The sequence below is a fragment of the Falco peregrinus genome, chromosome 4 (genome assembly GCF_023634155.1).
Source record: "Falco peregrinus isolate bFalPer1 chromosome 4, bFalPer1.pri, whole genome shotgun sequence".
NCBI lineage: Eukaryota > Metazoa > Chordata > Aves > Falconiformes > Falconidae > Falco > Falco peregrinus.
The window spans coordinates 31,641,677-31,662,032 of record NC_073724.1 but is presented as its reverse complement, the minus strand read 5'-3'; positions in this window follow the sequence as shown (position 1 = coordinate 31,662,032).

Below are 20,356 nucleotides of genomic sequence, written 5' to 3'. Positions count from 1 at the left end.
GTATGAAGTTGTCTGTCTTTGCCATAGGGAATCTTGGCTTTTGTAGTCTGCTTGTAGGGATACTTTTGCTGCTTGAAAACGGGAAGCAGAAAAAAGAACCCTGCCTCTCAATCAAATACGGAGGCTTGCAGGGTTGATTTCCTCAGTTGTGTTATCTAAGCTGCAAGAGAGTAGAAATTATGTTAAATTTCTGCACATTTCTTCAGAACCTTTACTTTAGACAGACAAGATTGGTATGAAATTTACTTTGGATGATAAACACACGGTAAGAAAGAGCAGCCCAGGCAAACAGTTTTAAGGAGGGGAAATACAGCAACTGTGAGAAAAAAAGTTACGCATCCTCCCAGATGATCTCCCTTCCTGTCCGCACATGCAGAGAGAGATCATAACTCACAAAAATCCAGCACTTCTATGACAGTACAAATCAAGTCTCTTAAAAAAAAGCAGGAGGGTGTAGTAGGAGGAAGACAATAATTATTTAGACTGTCTGAACACCGCAATGAAAAGAGGAGAGGAGACAAGGGGAGGGAAGGAAAAGGGAGGGGAAGGAAGGGGAGAGGAAAAAGATTTAAATCTGGGCTTTTCAAAACAGGTTAAAAAAAATGGTGGTGTCAGTTCACGTTGAATTTCAGTGTGAGGTAACTCCCTAACTCTTTTACACTCTACTGCAAGTCTAAGCCAAAAAAAGAAATTCCCAAACACTCCCTAATGGTTTCTATTTTTATCTAAGTTTAAGAAGGATTCTTTAAATTCTACAAGGGCAGGGATAGGACTCCTCTCTCCTCCTCATCTCTCCCCAGCTGTATCACTCTGAGAATTTGAATATTAATGTTTACAAGACTGTTTCACTCATAGTTTGAGAAGGCAGCATGAAAAATAGCAGGATGGCCATTTTAAAACATTTTCTTAATTTGAAATGTTAAGATTTTGAAAAATTTTAATGTTTGGGAAGACCTTTTTCTGTTATGTCAGATTGAGACAGCCTTCCTCTGTGTTCTCCTGTAGACCAGCAGCACTATCTGAGACCAAACTAAACAGGTCTTCCAAAAAATCAGTTTTTAACAGTCTTCATATGACTGTAAATGAAATTTTTCAAGTATGTTTAAGCTTCTCTGAATTGAGAGCCACAACAAAGTTTTATAGTCCTGATATCAGAGTAGTCAGCTACAAAGACCTTGAAAAACCAAAAGGCATACTAGACAACAAATTAAATGGTATTTTGCTCTGACATGTAAAACTCTCATGTCTGTTTTCATATGGGGAGCATTAAGATTGTCTTCTTGAGGCACCAGACCTAAAGAGTTGATATAACTATAGCTCTGGGAACTTTCCCTTTCCCTGGAAAGTCAAAAAGGAATGAAAGGCAAACCCAAGTTTTAAGATGGATGAGAAAAGTCTGAGTACAGGCAGAAACCTAGAAATTAAAAAAAAAAAAAAAAAAAAAGATACTATATGGCACACTGCCTGAGTGACAAACATATTTACCATAACACTACCAGAAGTACACACATTAAAGCAGTTGGACTATATAAAGTAACCAGTATTAAGGTGACCTGGCTTATACTATGGAGTGACATAAATTCCAAAGAAAAGGTTTAACCTTTAACCTTTCAGCATAGATCACTTATACTTCACTTGTAACAAAAAGGTAGAGAGAGACAAATCTAATTGATAAATTATCAGTTGAGAAGTCTTATGACTCATTCAGGAGCTAGCTACCTAGACCTTCATGAGGAAAGAGGAGCAAATTTCATTGGTTTTTTTCAATTTGCCTTTTTTTTGAAATGAGAGAAGGAAGTCCTGCAAGGACAGGACTTTGGTTATGAGCTTGCTTAATATGTACTGGGAAAGCTTTCAAGGATGAAGCAGAAACACTCCCAAGTGTCAGAATACTGAGTAGGAGGCAAGTGACAATATGGAGCTCAAATAACCCATTTTTTAGACACAGTAGGCCTATTTCATTGTGGTTCTGCAAAAGAGTTACTGATGAATAGTGATTTTTACTGAGTTTGTGGAAGGCTTGCTCTTTATCTGAAAGTACAGCATTTGAAGGCCATACTGGAGGCCACTAAGCATCCCTGGCTTAAGCAAAAATTACTTAAAATGAGTGGGATTTGTAATTTTCTAAGAGACAAAAAATACAGACATCTTTTTTCTTCACAACTGAAAAATATGTATTTCAGAATTACAAGAACATACGAGATAATGGTAAAAACTGAAGTGTTTTTCAACCTGAATTTTTATAGAAGGTGTTAACATCCCATATAAGTATGGGCATATTGAATTATACTGTGTCTCCAGGTGGCCAGACTCAGACAATTTTGCATTTCTACAAGATTTGAATGGCAGATATCAGAACGTCACATTTTGTCACAGTAAATGTCAGACACAAGCCATGTTTTTGGCCAGCTAGACCTGTTCTCCCTGCCTGTCAGGAAAGCTAGGCAAGCAGATAGAAAGGAAATGGTGTATTCCAACATTTATTAAACAGTATTGATCATCGTGATTCGGAGTCAGACAGTAAACAGGGGCTTATTAAGGTGTCTTGGCATTATATTGTTACAGCATTGGATGCCTGAGACTAAGACAGAGAGGCTCGTTCATAATTCAAGTATCTTGACCTGTTAAAAATTAGAAAAGGTTGATCATTTATTGTTATCCTGACTGGGAAAAAGTCAGAACCAGAAAAACAGATAAGAACACACGAAACGGGTTGGGAATCCAGCCCCTGCCTCAGACACCTGGCCCTAGCAAACCCAGTTGTTAACACCCTACAGCATCCATCAAATGGCAGCAACGCTCCGCTCAGAACCACCGACATCCCCTTTTCCCTTCCTCAATGCCTCTCCCTGACAGTTGCTCCAGAACCTCACACCAGTATAGTTAGAACCTTCTTCCATCTCAAATTATTCAGAGACAGTTTTGCACCCATTTGTTATTGTGCCAAACCATCTTCTAGGTCTATTACCTTTGGCACTAAGACATTGCCAGCTGCAGGCATAAGTAGAACCATCTTGCAGGAAATCTCAGCTGCCATCCCCTAACTCACGCCCCTCAGCGAGAAAGTGGTAGATACAACTCCAGCATCTGCTGTGGACTTCCTACAGCATTTGATACTGCCTGCCCTGAGCATCACTAGACAGCAATACCACCCTTTCATGCTGTGCAACTTTTGGTGTTACCCTTTCCAAATACTAAGGACTTTTGGGTTGACTTGCTTACTTCCTTTTTCAGTAAGCACAGAAATAGAATGCTGTCATGCCCTTGGATCCATCACCTCCACCAATTTCCATATATTTTGTGCTCTTTTTTCCAGAATGACATTCTGTCCTGCGCATCAGAGGACATGGGAATTCAGGGCAACATAGGGTAAGAGGAACTTTTGGGTCAAGACACAGAATATTATAGGATTCATTAGACTGAAATTATGTAGCATAGGCTTCTCAGTTTAAGGCAGGAAAGCTGGCAATGTTAACTGATTATGAAATGATTGGATAATTTTGCAAAAGTACACTAAAAATGTATATATGAACTAAAAAGTGATGCAACTAGTAATACATTGTATTTATTTTGCAAAAACCACATGGTACTCTTCTAGGGTTAGGAGCCCTTTAGGGAGTTCACGGGATGGGACAGCTGTCTTCAAGTACACAATAGCAATAAAGAGCTTAAAAGATGGTAAGTGAAGCTTATACAAAAGGGTATCTGCTCTGCTGAGGTCCTGTGCCCTGCAGAACCCCTTCCTGTCACTTACCCTTCCCATCATTCATCCACAGTCATGTCTACCCCTCCAGCTAAGACCATGAACACAGTGCTGCTGGCCACCCATGACTTTGTCATTGTCAGGATCTTGAACAAAGGCTTTCTCAAGACCTCCCACTCTGGACTTTTAAAGCTAACAAGCCTGTGTGGAGGAACACTGAACCTTCTATGGAGGAATATGCAGAAAAAATAAGACAAAAGAAAATAGGAAAAAAAAACATACCTGTGGTTTTACATGGGCCAGATGCTGCATACTGTGATCAGTCTGTGCAGGACCTTCCAGAAGGCTCCTTCCTACCACTGGTACACCAGGGAGTCAACAGAAAGCCTGAACACAGAACTTTAAAATATGAGCTGCCTTAACACCGTTTTAACATCATAAAGGATACATGCCAGTTATCCAATACTATGTACAATTTCAAATACCCTGATTTGGACCAAGTTTTCCCGTTACCTATGGTACTGTGAGTGGCTTAGTTGTGTGCTAAATGTAGAAGTCATCAAGCTTAGCACCATTTCTGTGCATTCACATTTTCATAACCTCTACCTAAACACGCAGACAATAACATTATACCAGTAAGTCTAAACTAGCAGTAAGATTAATGGCATAGATGGGATGAAGGGGAAAGTTTTTGTACATTTGAATATTATGAAATAAAAAGAAAAATCATATTATCTCTAAAAGCTGTAATTATTATAAAGTCTGGAAGCTCCAGGCATAAGCCAAGATGCCTTTGTGCAGGTCACCACAAAGTTACTTTTAAAAGTTACTATAAAATAAATCATGTTCCCTCTTTTCTACTTTACCTTTCTGCTACTGGTCACTGAGAGTGTTAGGATACTACAGACAATGGCAAAATAGTCTGATCCACCATAGAAAGTCTCATGTTTCAGTCTCCCAAAGTTGATTACTTCAAGTTTACATTTAGAGGAAAAGCACTTTGTCTTTAAAATTTGACAACGGATAAACAATAAATAGAAATGCCATTTATCATCTGAAAATTAAAAACACTAAGCTGCTTAAACCTGCTATCCTTTTGCAGGATCTGCATGAGTGTGTCTAAATATCACCGTGTTCTGGATTTCATGTGTGACGTATTCTGCAATAGACTGCACTAACCCACTTGATACAGCACCAGAAGACATAGTCAGGTTAAAGCTAAGAGTATAGGTACAAGGAGAGAAATAAAACAGAAAGCCTTGCAAGTAACCTCCTTAACAGGCAAATTTCTGTAATGCTGTCAATAAATCAGAAAGCTAGATCTTTTTCACATGAAGAAGCTTTGCACTAGCAATGCTGTAAACCTGCTTCAGTTTTCTCTTGACACAGATGACTAATCGCAGGGAAAAATCTAAAATAAAAAAGACCTGAGGGAGGTAAATAATGTTAGTTTAGTTTACTAGATGAGCAAAGGGAAACAGACAAGCAGAAAAAGCTAAAGGAGAACTAATGGCAGGAGAAATGCAAGCCATTCAGAAAAGCCTGCTGTTTCACTGAGAGCAGTGCCAGAGCCTTGGGGATTCCTGGTATTCAGCAGAGATGATGCGATCTGTGAATGTAAGTCAACTTGGTTTCCCCACTAATCACACACCCCATTAAAAAATAACTAGGGGAAAAAAACCCTGGCAGCAAATTAGATTGAGGTAGACAGCAATTTTCTGTGGTCTTTTCCAAACTATTGGCATAAATCCTACTCATCTTCAAAGGAATGGCTACCCTTCCACCAAATCAAGTCCTGGAAATGATCGTTCAGTGCAGCAGGAACTGACAGCTCGGTGGAGAATGATAAGAAAACCAAGGACAGCCAGAAATGACTCACAAAGTGTCATTGTTCATGCTCCAACATGCCACTCTGCATTTAGATTTGTATGGTACTTAACACAAAAATAAAACCTCTAAAAAGTTTTTGAAGTAGTGCTCTTCCTTTTTATAAACAGTACAGACATGTCTTTTCCACTATTCAGTCACTCCTCCTCTCTCACAGCTAGGCTTAAAATACATTTTCCTTCTGGGAGGATATATGATACAAGCCATTTGCAACAGCATGGAGCTGAACAGTGTTTCTCAGCCTCCTTTAACCTGAGACAACCCTGCCCTGCTTGTGTCACAGCGACTCGCAGTATTGTTGCAATTGTTCCTTTATAACCAAGTAAAAATTAGAGTGAACTATGACTGTTCATTCATTCATTTTATTTTCTCTCACTCCTTTGTAAATAAATGCACATTTATGTTAAGAAAATAAAGCAGTTCCAGTCATTTCATGGACCACAGTCTCTGCCTCAAGGAGCATCTTTGGATCACCAGGTAGAAAGCACTGGTGAAGCAAAGCATAAAAGCTATTTTTAAACCAGCAGGACAGCCTGATGGAAGCACTATTCCCACACAAGAATGGAGTTTCTTTACGGCCACAGCTAGACTGCTTCTGCTACTCTATCTTAATTACAGCTAGCTTAGCTGTTTCTCCAGTGCAAACACACTGACAGATACTATTAGCAGTGCTTTGCTTCTTCCCACCAACACCAGTGGGAGATGCGGAGTCATAAAGTCAGATCAGGTAAAGGTCAGAGCACACAAACCCTCCAGCATGCTAGCCGAAAGGAAAATGTTATGCTTGAGTTGGAACTGCTACCTCTAAAAATCAACCATCTATTAGAAAAAGAATATCTCTGCCCATTTACATACATTGCCCATACACACATATTTACATATTTATGGAGAGAGAACTTTCCTCATCAATACACTTGCTCAGCCAGGCTTCAATAACTTTGACTGAAGTCATAAGTAACACTTTGTCATCTCTGTTAACACACACACTCAGTTCAAATGAAATACCCTCTTCAATCAAGTCCTAAAAACAGCTCTACTCCATCAGTTTATCTGAAAACTAAATATATTTGGCACTGCCTTTACTCATTCCTGAATAAAATCAAGGTAAGGAATGAAACCCCATTGTAAGTAAGGATACAGCAACCTTTGCTAAAGTTTTACTTAATGCTTAATACTTAAGAACTTTGGATCAGCTTTGGAGGGAGGGAATCTAGCTAGTTCATATTTTTGTTTTACGCAGAGACACAAAGGATATTTTCTCTGAGGATTTTTCTAGCATAGAAAATAAATATCAGAGATTAGTTTAATATTTTCAGGTATAATGGTAAATTGCTGCAGAAAAACTACTGGGCTGGAAACCTGACCAGAACTTGGTCAAGTTATGTTTAAACTAGAAAACACTGGATAGCTCCTCTTCAAATGAAAAGCTGAATAAAAAGAAATTATGATCCCTTCTCCACCTAGATTTTGAGTTTAAAAAAAGCTGCACTAACTACATGTGCATTTACCTGAATTTAAAAATCTACATTTTTTGGGAACTATGTAAAGCTACTAGAATACAGAAAATGTTATTCTGGGAGTTATTGAAAAACACTTGAGAGACAATGCAGTCATTGGTCATAGCTAGCACGGGTTCACAAGGGGAAAGTCCTGCTTAACAAACTTACTTTCCTTTTATGACAAGGTCACCCGTCTAGTTGACCAAGGGAAGCCAGTAGATGTGGTGGGTTTGCATTTTAGCAAAGCTTTTGATAGTGTCTCTCGCAGTACCCATCTGGATAACATGTCCAGTACACAGCTAGACAAGTCCATAATATGCTGGGAGAGCAACTGGCTGACGCTTCAGGCTCAAAGAGTTGTAGTAAACAGGGTTACATCAGACAGGCAGCCAGTCACCAGTGGGATCCCCCGGGGCTCAATTTTAGGGCCAGTTCTCTTCAATGTTTTTATAGATGATCCAGACACAGGAACTGAATGTACAGTAAGTTTCCCAACGTACTACACCAGGACTCCCTTGAGGGTAGAGAGGCCCTACAGAGAGGTCTGGATAGACTTGAGAGCTGGGCAATCACCAATCAGGAAATTTAACAAAAGTAAGTACCAGATACTCCAGCTGGGATGGGGCAATCCTGGTTATACAAAATTAGGAGACGAGGCTGAAGAGCAGCCCCGCAGAAAGAGATTTGGGGGTTTGGGTTGATGGCAAGTTGCATATGAGTCACCAGAATACCCTGGTAGCCAAAAGGGCCAACTGTGTCCTGGGGTACATCCAGCGCAGCATAGCTAGCTAGTCAAAGGCAGTGATTCCCCCACACTACATTGCACTGGTGCTGCCCCACCTTGAGTATTGTGTGCAGGTTTTGGTGCCTCAATATAAGAAGGACATCTGTTAGAGTGTGTCCAGAGGATGAGGGCAAGCAAAATAGTGAAAGATCTTGAGGGCAACACAAGAAGCTGCCGAGGTCACTTGGCTTGTTCAGCCTGGAGAAGAGAAGGCTGAGGAGTAACCCCATCACAGCCTACAACATCCTTAAGGTGGGCAGCAGAGGGGAAGGTTCTGATCTCCTCTCTCTGGTGCCCAGCGATAGGACCCAAGAAAACTGAATGAAAGTGCATGAGGTGAAGCTCAGACTGGACATTAGGAAAAGGTTCTTCACTGAGAAGATGGTCAGCCAGTGGAACGGGCTCCCCCAGGGAAGTAGCCATGGCACCAAGCCTGTCAGAGTTCAAGAAGCATCTGGACAATGCTTTTAGTCAAATAATTGAATTTTAGGTAGTCCTCCAAGGAGCAGGGAGTTGGAGTCGATGATCCTTATGGGTCCCTTCCAACTTGAGATAATCTATGATTCTGTGTCTATTTAGGTACTGTACTTACACAAAATCTGTAACTGGACCATTTAATATAGAATTAGATTTAGGATCTCAGTATTGTACTGCATGACACAATGAAACTTTACATCAAGATAGTAACCTTCAAGCTGCCACTTGAACCAATTTCTAGTGCATACACTGGTTCACAGACCTGCCAGTAAGTACTGAGACTGCATTCTGGACAGAAAAGTTAGAGAGTGTATGTCCAAAACCAGGACATATTGTACAGGAAACATTTAATTTCAGGTAACTGTGTAAATATGAAAAGAAAATAGAAAACTGGATTATTCATCAAAGTGATTGGGATGACTTCCCTCTTATGTAAAAATGTAGAGACCTCTCCTCTGACAAAAGTGGTAGTCTTTATATGGCACTCTTAGTCCTTTTATTAAAGCTGCTCAAATAAATAAACAGTAACAGGGGAAGGACTACCAGTCTGGTATCTCCTACATGAGTTAAATGTCCTTGCTCCTGGCTACAGGGCCTTTGTAGTGGGGTTTGTCAGTCTCTTCTATCAATGCTGTTTCATTTACCCTAAAAATATGGTTTCAAGAGAGCAAGCTAGATTACTCAGTCCGGTTTTTAGGGCATTCACTATGGAAAGCGGGACAGCTGAGTCCATTCGCCACTCAACAAATATCGAGTTATGCATACAGGGTGGGAAAGTTTCAGGGTGAGAAAACCTCAGAATGAGTTTGGTCTTCTAGGAGGCACAAAGAACACACCAATCATCATTTACTTTAAACAGAGATCCTGTTCAAGGCTACAGATCAGGCTCAGCTATGTCACAAATATATTCTGCTGAAACCTACCTATCCACTTGAGATTTATTTGAAGAAGTTTAGGTAAAACTGTGGAGAAAGCAATGCCGGACTCTTTAAACTGAGCTTCAAATTGGGTATAGAGTACTAATTATTGGCTACCAATAGCCATGCACAGTTATGTTTCCATGGTCCTGTTCTCAGGGTAGTATCAACATGAGAAACCTATTTTGGAAGTTGCAGGAGTAGCCTCACTTCAAACCTGGTGAACTGTCTCAGGTGGTTGGGGAGGATGGGGAAGATGTATCTGATGAGATCATACAGTAGACTTGCAAGGAGTACAAAGGATAGACAACTTCACCTATGAAATTCAGAAAATCTTAACTAATCAAAGGAAGAAAACCCAAGATACTAGCAAGACAGACAAAAATAACAGCCAAGGACTTGCGATCATGACAACGGTTGTCAAACAGCATTGAATTTTAGATATATTGTTAATGTAACATCTTCCACGTTTTGGCTTGCTCACAAAGCTCTGCCTAATACAATCAGTACTGGGGCTGGTGAACCATGAAACACAGGGAATCAGCACTCTGGAGGCATCCATTACACTCATCAGCTCACCCCTATGAAAGATACCAAATCACATCTATTCTTCCAAGCTAGATAGAAGTCTGACAACACTTTTCAGATGTTGCATGTGAAACCCAGTTGTAGTTTGCCTTGCTAACATCATTCTCAATATACTGGTCTTTTGAGATTCCTACTTGTGGGCACGGCATACACAGAGCTCCATTTTCTGTGAACACCTGCTTTCCAGGCACTATGTTTTGCTCAGAGATGTTCTGCACACCCCACACGCACACCCCATGTTGGAAGAGAACCCTTCCATACACTAGGAAAAAGTGTTGCACGGAATAGAGTATTTCTATTTCCTGTCAATGCATCATGTTAGGAGTGATGAACATACCCATCTGCCTGACCCTGAAGGTGTCTTCTCAAACACTTGACCTTAATCTCTCACTTGAGCTATGCTGGTGTTAGTGCTAAAAAGATTCCTGCAGACAGAGCTCCAGCAGCTCCTATTGTTTTCCTCTTCACCCTCTTAGCTAAATTAGAAGGAAAATGAATGTAACTATAGTTGAGCATTCTACATAGAAGACGGCAGACAAACCCAAATTCACTCTGTGCACAGACCATGTTGTCTACAGGCCAGTAAACATTTGCTCGAGGACAGCCCATGCTCGTAATATTATGTACGTCCTGGACTACAGCAGTAAAAAAATGCTTAAGCTTGTTTCCATCTGCCCATGGAGATATGTCTGGCGATAAAGAAGGGGTCAGGGTGCAGCCTACTCCCAGTGCTCTGAACTCATCTGTAAAATGCCCTTCTGCAAGGTGGCTTACTGTGACAGGCCAGGCAGTAGAGCTGTGAGTGAGAGGCCTTGTAGCCTGCATTTATTTCTTGACAAAAGAATGCAGCTGTAGCCACAGCAAAGAGGTCCCTCTACCACAGGAGGAGGGATTCTCCACCACAGCAGATAAACACTGCAAAGCACCTGCTGCTGCCTTCACTACCACAGCCATCTGCCTCCTCCCCACTCAATGGCTCTTGCAGCTTTCTCCAGGACTTCTAAACCCTATCACATACATCCAGCAGCCAGAGGAGGCTCCATGGAAGGGGAAAGGGAGGTCATGACTCCAAGCAACTGGAAGGGAAGGTGAAGGGCAGAAAAGAAAGACCCTGGCTCCAACAAGTAATAAAAGATGTAGAGATGCAGGGGAGAAGAAGGGTGGAGCAAAGCAGAACTGGTGATGGGGGTATATCCTCATCACCCAAGTCTCTCACTGCAGTTCTGGAAGGAAACATTTAAAACCTGTTAATGCCAGCAATGTTAAACAGCCAACGTAACATTTTGGCAGTCAGCTTCACCACCACCTGCAAAAGCTAAGAATGTGATAAGAAACAGAGTAAATGAGCAGCTGCCACACGTGTACAGTATCTTCAGCCCCTGCATTATCCTGCCACTTGAACTTGAACAGAGTCACAGGGCTGGGAATACCCAGTTCTCCAGTTCTTCAGGTTCCAGGCAGATCCACCAAGAACTTCAGAGCTATCCAGAATTTCCCTCTAAATTCAGCAAAAGTTCATTGAACTGGAGTTGCTCTGAAACACACTTTTCTTTGCAAAGGAAGAATTTTTATTCTTTAGTAATTTTCCTACATGGTACTGTCTGTTCCCAGACAAACAAGAGTAGTGAGCAATAGTCTTTCTCTGAGAAACACATGTTGTATTTCATGCTCATTTCTATTCTCTTCTACATTCCCAATGAGGTTTTCTCTCAAGAATTGCTTTAAAACTGTTAACACAGATAACAGGTCCTGAAGTTGCCTGAGTGACCTTTTCCACTCAAATAAACTAGGGCAAATTAGCAGAAAATCAGCCGTGCGGTTTTTTACTTCCCTAAGTGTGGATCAGCTGGGGATAATGGTAACTGTATTGTAACAAAGATAAGCATTAAAGACTATTTCCCTATATGAGAAGTAATTTCTGTTGGTAGTAGTTTTCCTGACAATTTTTATTTTAGACATCATTAATGCTTAAGGCAGTGCAATTACTATTTAATAATTATGGTTAGTACTAACAGCACATCTGTTTGGTTTGAAAAGGTTGGCTCTGCTTCAGAAAGGCTAGGCATCCATTTTATAAACAACTTTGACACCACATAAAACATCAGATGACTAAAAAAGAAACCATAAATTTGCACGATAACAGCTTAGCAGTCTCCTAGCTCACTATTCATGGCTACCAGGAAGAATGCATGAAACATGAACCAAGCATGCAGGGTGTAAAACAAATTTCAAAAAATATGAAAATTAGGAAATATTTCTCATTTACAATTGCTTTAGTTTTTCCAATTCATTAGACAGACTATTGAAGGGGAAGTTTCCCACTTTATCGATTTTCCTCCTGTGAATGCAATACAGACTTTATAGTTTTAAGGCATTGGCAAAGCAGTTTAGGAATCCTCTGGGGTTTTTATGCCAGATCCTCCTCTGACATAGAGAGGAACTAATGGCTGCAATCACCTTCCCTGCAGGAACATCAATGTTTTTAAAATACAGGCCTCTGGATTCTTTTAAGTATCACTGAAATTCTATTCGCAAGGAAGCTACTTATAAGCAAGGATAGAGGCCTCGTGAGTGGATTGATCTTTCCCATAACTGAAACATTCTTTGCAGTACATTTCATTTCAAATTCGTATTAGAAAAAACAATTACTGACACACATATGCTAGAATTGATTAATTTCCTGTCCCCTCTGGCTAAAACCTTACATTACAAAAGATTGCATAGCAGCACACCACTAGCAAGTTAGAATAGTATTTATTTATTTAGTCACTGGAAAATACAATTTATATGCAATTTCAGTGAGGACTGCATCTGCTTCCCTTTTCCCCTTCTGTTCAAAAACTAATGAGTGAACCATTCTTCCTATTTCTCATGTATGATGGGACCTTTCCTGGGATCTAGACTTTCTGCATCACTTTAAGTCTTCAGACTCCTGAAACTGTCAAAGGACAGAGCACTTGCTCAGGCCCTACTGAAGGACTCAGGACTCAGACATCCTACCTAACTTTGGCACCTACGATAAGAGTTCAGTTGCCAAAACTCCTGTTATATTCAGTGAAAGAGACAGGCACCTCTGAAAGAGTAGTTCAGATGAGCTCATCAAACCTGCCTATTTCTCAACATTAATTACAAAGGCAACCAAAGGAGTCTGCAAGCTATGTTCTGTACCACTAAACTAGTCTACATTAGTAGACAAAGATCTGCTTTCCAGTTTTCAGGGGCCATGTATATGCCTTGGTTGTCTCCTGGTGGGACAAGGGCTGACTGCACATTTACCCAATTCTATTCTTCATCTTATACTTTATTTTCCATGCAAAGGAAGGCCAGGAAAAACATGGGAATGAGTGGGACGCCATGCTACCTTCTAAGAGGTCCCCAGCACAATCCTTGGGAACTTCTTGCCTTATTAAAACAAAAGCCTCTGATGTCATCTATGCAACAGACTCGCTTTCACCCACCTGCTTTCTTTTAATTTTCTTTCTGTCATGGCATGACATATTCCCATCACAAATTGTTTGCTCCTGTACTGGAAAAGAGAGATTGGCCTGGCTGTATTCACCTGCTTGAAGATACAAGCACTGCAGGTTTCAGCAAGGGTGGAAGACAGCTTTGGCCCTCCACCCTGAAGCTTCATTTTAAATGCACAACACAAAGTGTGAATGGCATCTCATGTGGTCACCGCCATGACAGCAGCTCCTGAGCACAATCTCGAGCTCTACACCAGAGAGCTCAGTGAGATGTGGTCACTGTAACATGGAGACCAGCACAATATTAACTCACAGCCTTCCCCTCTTGGGAATTCTTAGCCAACACAATGGTAGCTATTCTGACAGCATTGGGGCTGCTTAGGTTAATGTTAGCTCAGGTATATCTTCACAAACTGTGCACACAGTGAAGACGACAGTGTTCACAGTTCCTAAGAACAACCTTTATTCTCTCTCTCTGTTCAAAGAGGACACGAAACCAGCTAGTTCCCTGAAGCAGACTGTGTTTTAACTCTGCTCCAGTTTGAAGCATAATGAACAAGTGTTGAGTGCTGAGACGCTTTTAACAAAAGAAGCTCCTTAAAACTGTATAAAAAGTAGAGGGGAAAAATGCCCTGGAAAATGGTTAAAGATCATATTAGTTTCCCATAGGCAGAGGTTTAGGAACACTGAACTGATTTTTTTCAACCATGGAAACCTTTCCAAACGACAGTTCCAGAGAACAATTTTCAAGAAAAGATATTTAAGTTTAAATGGAGCTCAATTAAACTAAATGGAACTTCTGTAAATAATGATCCGCATACACCATTCCAGGGGCCCCACAGCTAATTTCTAGAGTGTTCCCATAAGGAAAAGAATGTATACTCATAGCTATTGAGAAGCATGCTTGCAAATAATACAGAGAGGGGAAAAACTAGCACTTGGCAGAAATTATTTATGCAAAATTCAAAAAAGTTCTTAGTTAACAGAACTGGGCAAGGGGAAAAAGCAAAGGGTATGTGAACCATGCAGTTATAGTCAGGGGCAGAGTTATGCAATGACCCTATATCCTAACGGGCATTTGTAGCAAACATCAAATTTTGGGGGTCTTTGCACCTTTATATCCTCAATCCTAGTTTTAAGTCTTTGTTCTCTTGCAATACCGGATTTTTAATGGATCTGGAAAGCTATATAATTTATAAATTCCATGGTGAGCAAAAGCACAAACATAACACTCTGTTTTTACATACAGCCACATAAAACACTTCTCAAAGGATAAAGCCCAAACCATACATCAAATCAGTCAATCAATATTCTGCAGCAGAGTCTGCATAATTACTTTTTTCTGTGTTGTAATAGGGCCACATCGTGCTTTATGGCCATCATTAATTATTAAAATAGTTTCCTGCACTAGTGTGCATCCACACATAGCACCTGCTATCAGTCTTCTCAGGTCAAAGTCTTTCCCACTGACTTGTGTCTGTCTTGTGGCTATCTGTCTAGGCCCTCCAGCATCCCACTGGGATTGCAGTCAAATGCCATGCAGTGTTTCCCTGGCTCACTGTTCAATCTGTCTCCAAAGTCCTTGAGCCTTTTGCAATCAAAACCAACCTGTGTTTACACTTCATTATAAAGAAATACCAGGGAGTTTCAGCTATGTTTTGGCTTCTTCCAGTTATATGAGGATAGCTGCTGGCACAGAAATTTTAATACAACAAAATGACAAGATACACACAACTTGTCAACAGTGGGACCCCACTCAAACCAGTCTGTAGCAATGGGTGCTCCACAAAAAGGTATTTGTAAGCATTTTTTAGCGGGTTACCAGGAATACTGTTGAGTGGCCTGAGGCCTCTGGTTTCTTTGGTTCTTAACACCCAAGACATACAAAAATCAAAGAGGAAAACTCTCCCAAGATGAGCAGTCCTTCCTTTTCAGCCCTTACAAAATATCAATTCACTTTCCAAATGATAGTAGAAGTATTTTGGTGTGTGGTTTTGCTTAATTTTTTTTTAAATATAAAGTCAACTTTTATATTTTGTTATCATTTCTTGTAACTTTTATGTAAATCATCTTTCTGTTTGATTTTCTCTTTTTAAATGCTTTCCTTTTTCAGGTGCAGCCTCTTACCTACCATGAGGGGAACAAATTCCATTTTTAACATATGTTTTTTCCTCATATCTAGCTGGCTGCTTCTTATTCCTATTAACTTGGTCATGATTCTTCATAACAGTAGATGCAGGAGGCAATCAACAGCATTTTTGGTATGGGTAATAAACAGCATCTAGATACTGACTTGTATGAAGTTGTAGACACATTTGAAGCATTTCAGTTGGTATTTAGGATTTTCTGTGTTTAATGCTACCTATCTTTAAGTGTCAAACACGTGCAAGAGAATTTTGGAAGATTTTGCAAAAATGGGGAAAAAAGACACTTTTAACAGGTATTATTTTTTGTTATTTTGTATAATTATTTTCAGGGCATCTGTCCATATTAGGTCTAATTCTCCTTCTCTCTGAACCTCATTCCAGCTAAAGAAAACGAAGACTGACAGGATATCCTGGTAAGCCATGAATTAGAGAGGGAACAACTTCTTCGGTAGCTGATATCCCTTGAACATAGTCATTTAGTATCTAAACCTGTATCACTTGTCCCTATCCCTTTCTGACTCAAGATTTTTTTATCCCAAAGGAAGAATTTCTGAAAAATATGCTAGTGAAAGCAGGGCTCATTTTAGAATTACAGTTTTATTAGCCACCACTGCTCTTCTGCAGTTATCACTTCCACAATTCCCCACTGGGGTGAAACATAACAAGCACTTAAGAGTACCTAGCAACAGCACACAACAGCCTAGGACAGAAAGTAAAGAACTACAACTGCAAGAGGAATTAAAGTAGGTGGTAAATAATTATCTCATTGATATTTGGTCATGATACAGGGTTTAGCACTTCCACTCCTACGCAAAGCTCCACAAAGTCTTTCAGCACCCTAATAAGCCTGTTGTTAGCTTTTATATGCTCTCAACTCTGATTACCACATTGCCTAGGATGAACCCACTGATCCACTCACAGTTGCTAGGTTTACTTGAGGTCTCCCACCAAGAAGCAGTTAAGTGTAATTCTGCTTCACAAAATCCCGGTTAGATCTCACTGGGAAGAATGTGAAAGAGATGGATCACTTCCCAGTGTAATGCTGTTGAAAAAAAAATGCATTAATTCCTTCACTGGGTCAGTCTAAAAAAAGAAAAATCAAAGCTCCTTTGTCAGCCTAAAGCTCACCTGGGTTTAAAGTTCAGTTGCACTGTGACACTGCAGGACACTGCCTGATTCTTCACTGCATCACCCCTCATGCGCACAGCTGTGCAAACATGAGTGCAGAACATCTGTGCGTGCTCTGGGCACATTTTGTACTCCATAATGGAAATCTTGAACTTTGTGAGAGCTGAAACCACTGCAAACGAGGAGCAAAGTGACAACATATTCTCTCTCTCACTTTTTTTTTTTTAGTGTTAATTTTAATTTAATTAGACTTTGTGATTGTTAAGTTTCCGCTTCGGTTAAAATAGCTTCAGGAATTCTAAACTTGCCAGAGCCCTAGTAAATGGGCTGGCTGCCTGAAATAGTTACAAGAAAGACCTAAAAATTACCCGTTTCCTCTGGGTATGCTAAAGACTTGGAGATACCTGCATGGAGGAAATTCCTATATATAGCTATATAAATTTAAGACAGAATATTGAAAAAGATTAGCCACTTGTATAACAATTCAAATACGAATGTAGTATGAACCACAACCTGCAGTCAAGCACAGTGTATTAACGGCTTTTATGTGTTGTTTTGTAAGACAACTTACCTTGATTTTCCTATTGCCTAATGGGCACTAAGAAAAATCAAATCTAGCTTACCATAACCATCAGGGATTTTACTATCCTGTCGATACTAATCAGTTTAGGCTTTCCAACAATTTTATCGAGCTTCTAAGAAAATTACATAAAGGTACATTAAAAAAATCTGTGGTTTTTTGAATAATTTCTAGTTCCTGCTCAGGAGAAGTAATTTCCTAAAGATTCAGTCTAGATCTGACATTTTCAGTCCTCAGGAGTGTGCATATTTCAAAAATGTAGCATGTGCATATTTCAAAAGCTCAGAACAGTCAGAGTCTATGAAATTAAGGGCTGTAATATAAAACTGATTAGCTGAAATCCCACAATGCTGCAACCAAAGACAGGAAGTATTCCTAAGGTCAAATCTTTACAAAAGCTGTAAAAAAGTCTTCAGGTTACTATCCCTAAATTACAGTGACAAAACTCCTCGAGTAAATGAGTTTAGGATATGGCAAAGATACTGTATGCTTGCATTATCTTATTTTAGTTGCCATTATTTTGCTTTGAATAATAAACTCAACAGGTCAGTTTACAGCTACAGGAAGTACTATTTTATACAGAGATTAGTACTAGGAAAGTCTCTTCCATTCTAATGCTACAGTTTGTATATGCATACCGCATATGGAAAACAGGGAATATAAACTTCTTGAGCACAGCCACTTATTTTTGTATTATGAGCATATTGTGACACTAATTTCTGTTTCCAGCCAGCAGCTGCTACTGTCTCAGCATGTGAAAGGGTAAGAAAATGGCTGGCCTTTTCATCTGCAAACTTGCTGGTTATATTATCAGAGAAAAATGCAACCGTTTCCGAGTCTCAGGTTTTGCTTCCTTGCTGGGTGCCACAGTCTTTCTGTGCAGAGCAATATAACAGCATGTGCAAAACCAAAGGACACAAGAGTTGAATTATTCAGACTGACATACTGGCCACAATTCAGAAGGGAAAAATGAGATTGTGGGAAATGCTCCTATTTGTGCTCCATCACTGCTGAGTGAGCAGGGTAGTAATGGCAAAAAGAGCTTTTGACTTCTCTGCCTACAGGAACCACAGAATACTAATAATAATAAGAAGAAGAATAAAAAGTATTATTTTTCTTATTTTGCAAAAGGAAAGTTTCTGACAAGCCTACAAACTTCTCCCAATCATTACCAGATAATTAGAAGGTATGACACTGGTATGGAGTGATCACAAAGCTCAAAACATTAACTTCAGGCATATTAATCCTACTTACTAGGCCACATTCCCATCATATCCCCAGGTCCTTCAGAATCGTCTGTGTACTGATCATGACAGGAAAAAGAGGAAGAATAAGTAACCCTTGTGCACATACATGTGCAACTTCAACCCAACAAGACAAGGTCACACTTTTCTTAAACTGATTATCAATTTTTAATTCCTTGAGATTTTTGTTTACCCATTTGAGAGATCCAAAAATATTCCAGTTTTGAGAGAGTGGTAGGCACTGTCCCCTTGGAAGCTGGCATAGCCTAAATCAGCTCGTGACTTCAGAAAAACACTGGCATAAGTAAAATTGACCAAAAAAACAGAAGCCTGCGGAAAAGCAAGCCTCTTACAGCTCAGGCAAAGCTTCTACCTACCAGATTCTCATTGCCCTCCACCTTGCTCTGTGATTTCCTTGGAGTGGCTATGCTGCCTGGAACTGAAGAATATACCTCAATGTATAAGTAAATGAAAGCATGGATTCTGGACACATTTACAGTAGACTTAGTAGTAAATCATACTTGGCCATAGTCTCCATAGTCCTCCTTCTCCCTCTTCTTTTCAATCATTTATACTACCATTTTATGAGCATAAGTCAAATTAAGGTCACACTGAAATTAAAGCTGGTTGCTTAACATTTTTTCTGTGCATAATCCTTATAAATTCCAAATATGCCAACACACAATAGTGTGACAGGAATTTATTCATAAATAAAATTAGTCAGAGAAAGGGCATTACCTGGTTTTGTTATTATGCTATCAGCTGTATATGCTAAGCCCCCTGTGTAAGATAATTTCTTCAGACATTCAAAGGCCATTTATTACTTACTTTACACAGTTAGTACACTGTCCTTACATATTTGGATTTTTTTTAGTAAGAGGTTAAGGAAAGAAAGAACCTTTCTTCAGTCAGAGTTGTGTTTTGTTTGTTTGTTTTTTTTTAAGATGCTGAAGTTAGCTATGTGTTTTCTGTTCTTCTTATCAAATGAATAGTTACGAGCAACACAGGAGGTGATAAAAGCCAGGTAGTTTATCTAAAGTGCTGCTCTCTGGCGGTGAACTATTACCTAGACTGTGGCTCAAGGAACTTGAATGTTCTAGAATAGGGTATTTAGAAGTTCAGTACTCCTTCCTGATCACTGTGCCATCCATAAAATCACTCGAATGTAATCGCCAGAGACTGGCAATATTAAACATTTCTGACCTAAAAGCACTACCATGTAACTACAGAGAAATGCAAATTTGCCATAATTTGAATTAAAGTGGAAAAAAATGACAAATACAATGTGTCTGACTTGTCATGCCACTGATAAATGCTGATGCTTTGAATGACATTACTAATTTTCTTCATGTTTTTCAGGGTCTTCTTTTGGTGAAGAATCACAAAGACAGTACTCTGTAGAGCTCTAACCACTGCCATCTAAACTGCTTGCACAGTTCAAAGTAAGTTTTGGAAGAGTTTATTTATAAAATAACTGTAGTTTTTAGCCAAAGATATTTTGCTTTGGCTTAGCTAACCACATCTTCACTATATATTTCCTTCTATGGGTGTTACTAGAGCAGCAACACAGCAATCTGTGCTAACAATCTCCACTGTCTGAAACAGACTTCAGATAGATTTCTCAGAGGTCACAGATTACTCCTGTGAAATTCTTATCTGCCTGCCACAAACAACTGTGCCATATAATCTCAGTTGTCAGTTAATCAAGTTCCATCTTAAGACAGGCCAAGTCACTGCTACCCTTAGCATCAGTGGTACCTGTTCCTCTGCTCCTTAAAAGGAGCTTTCAAAGCACAGGATTCAGAAGTGTATGGGTGTATAGTCCACTACACTGGACTAAGATACCTGCTGCATTACTTGGAGAGATGGCATTTGGATTATGAAGGAAAGATTAAAAGATGCACGGCTGGTGAGGGAGACAATGCTAAAGAGTGT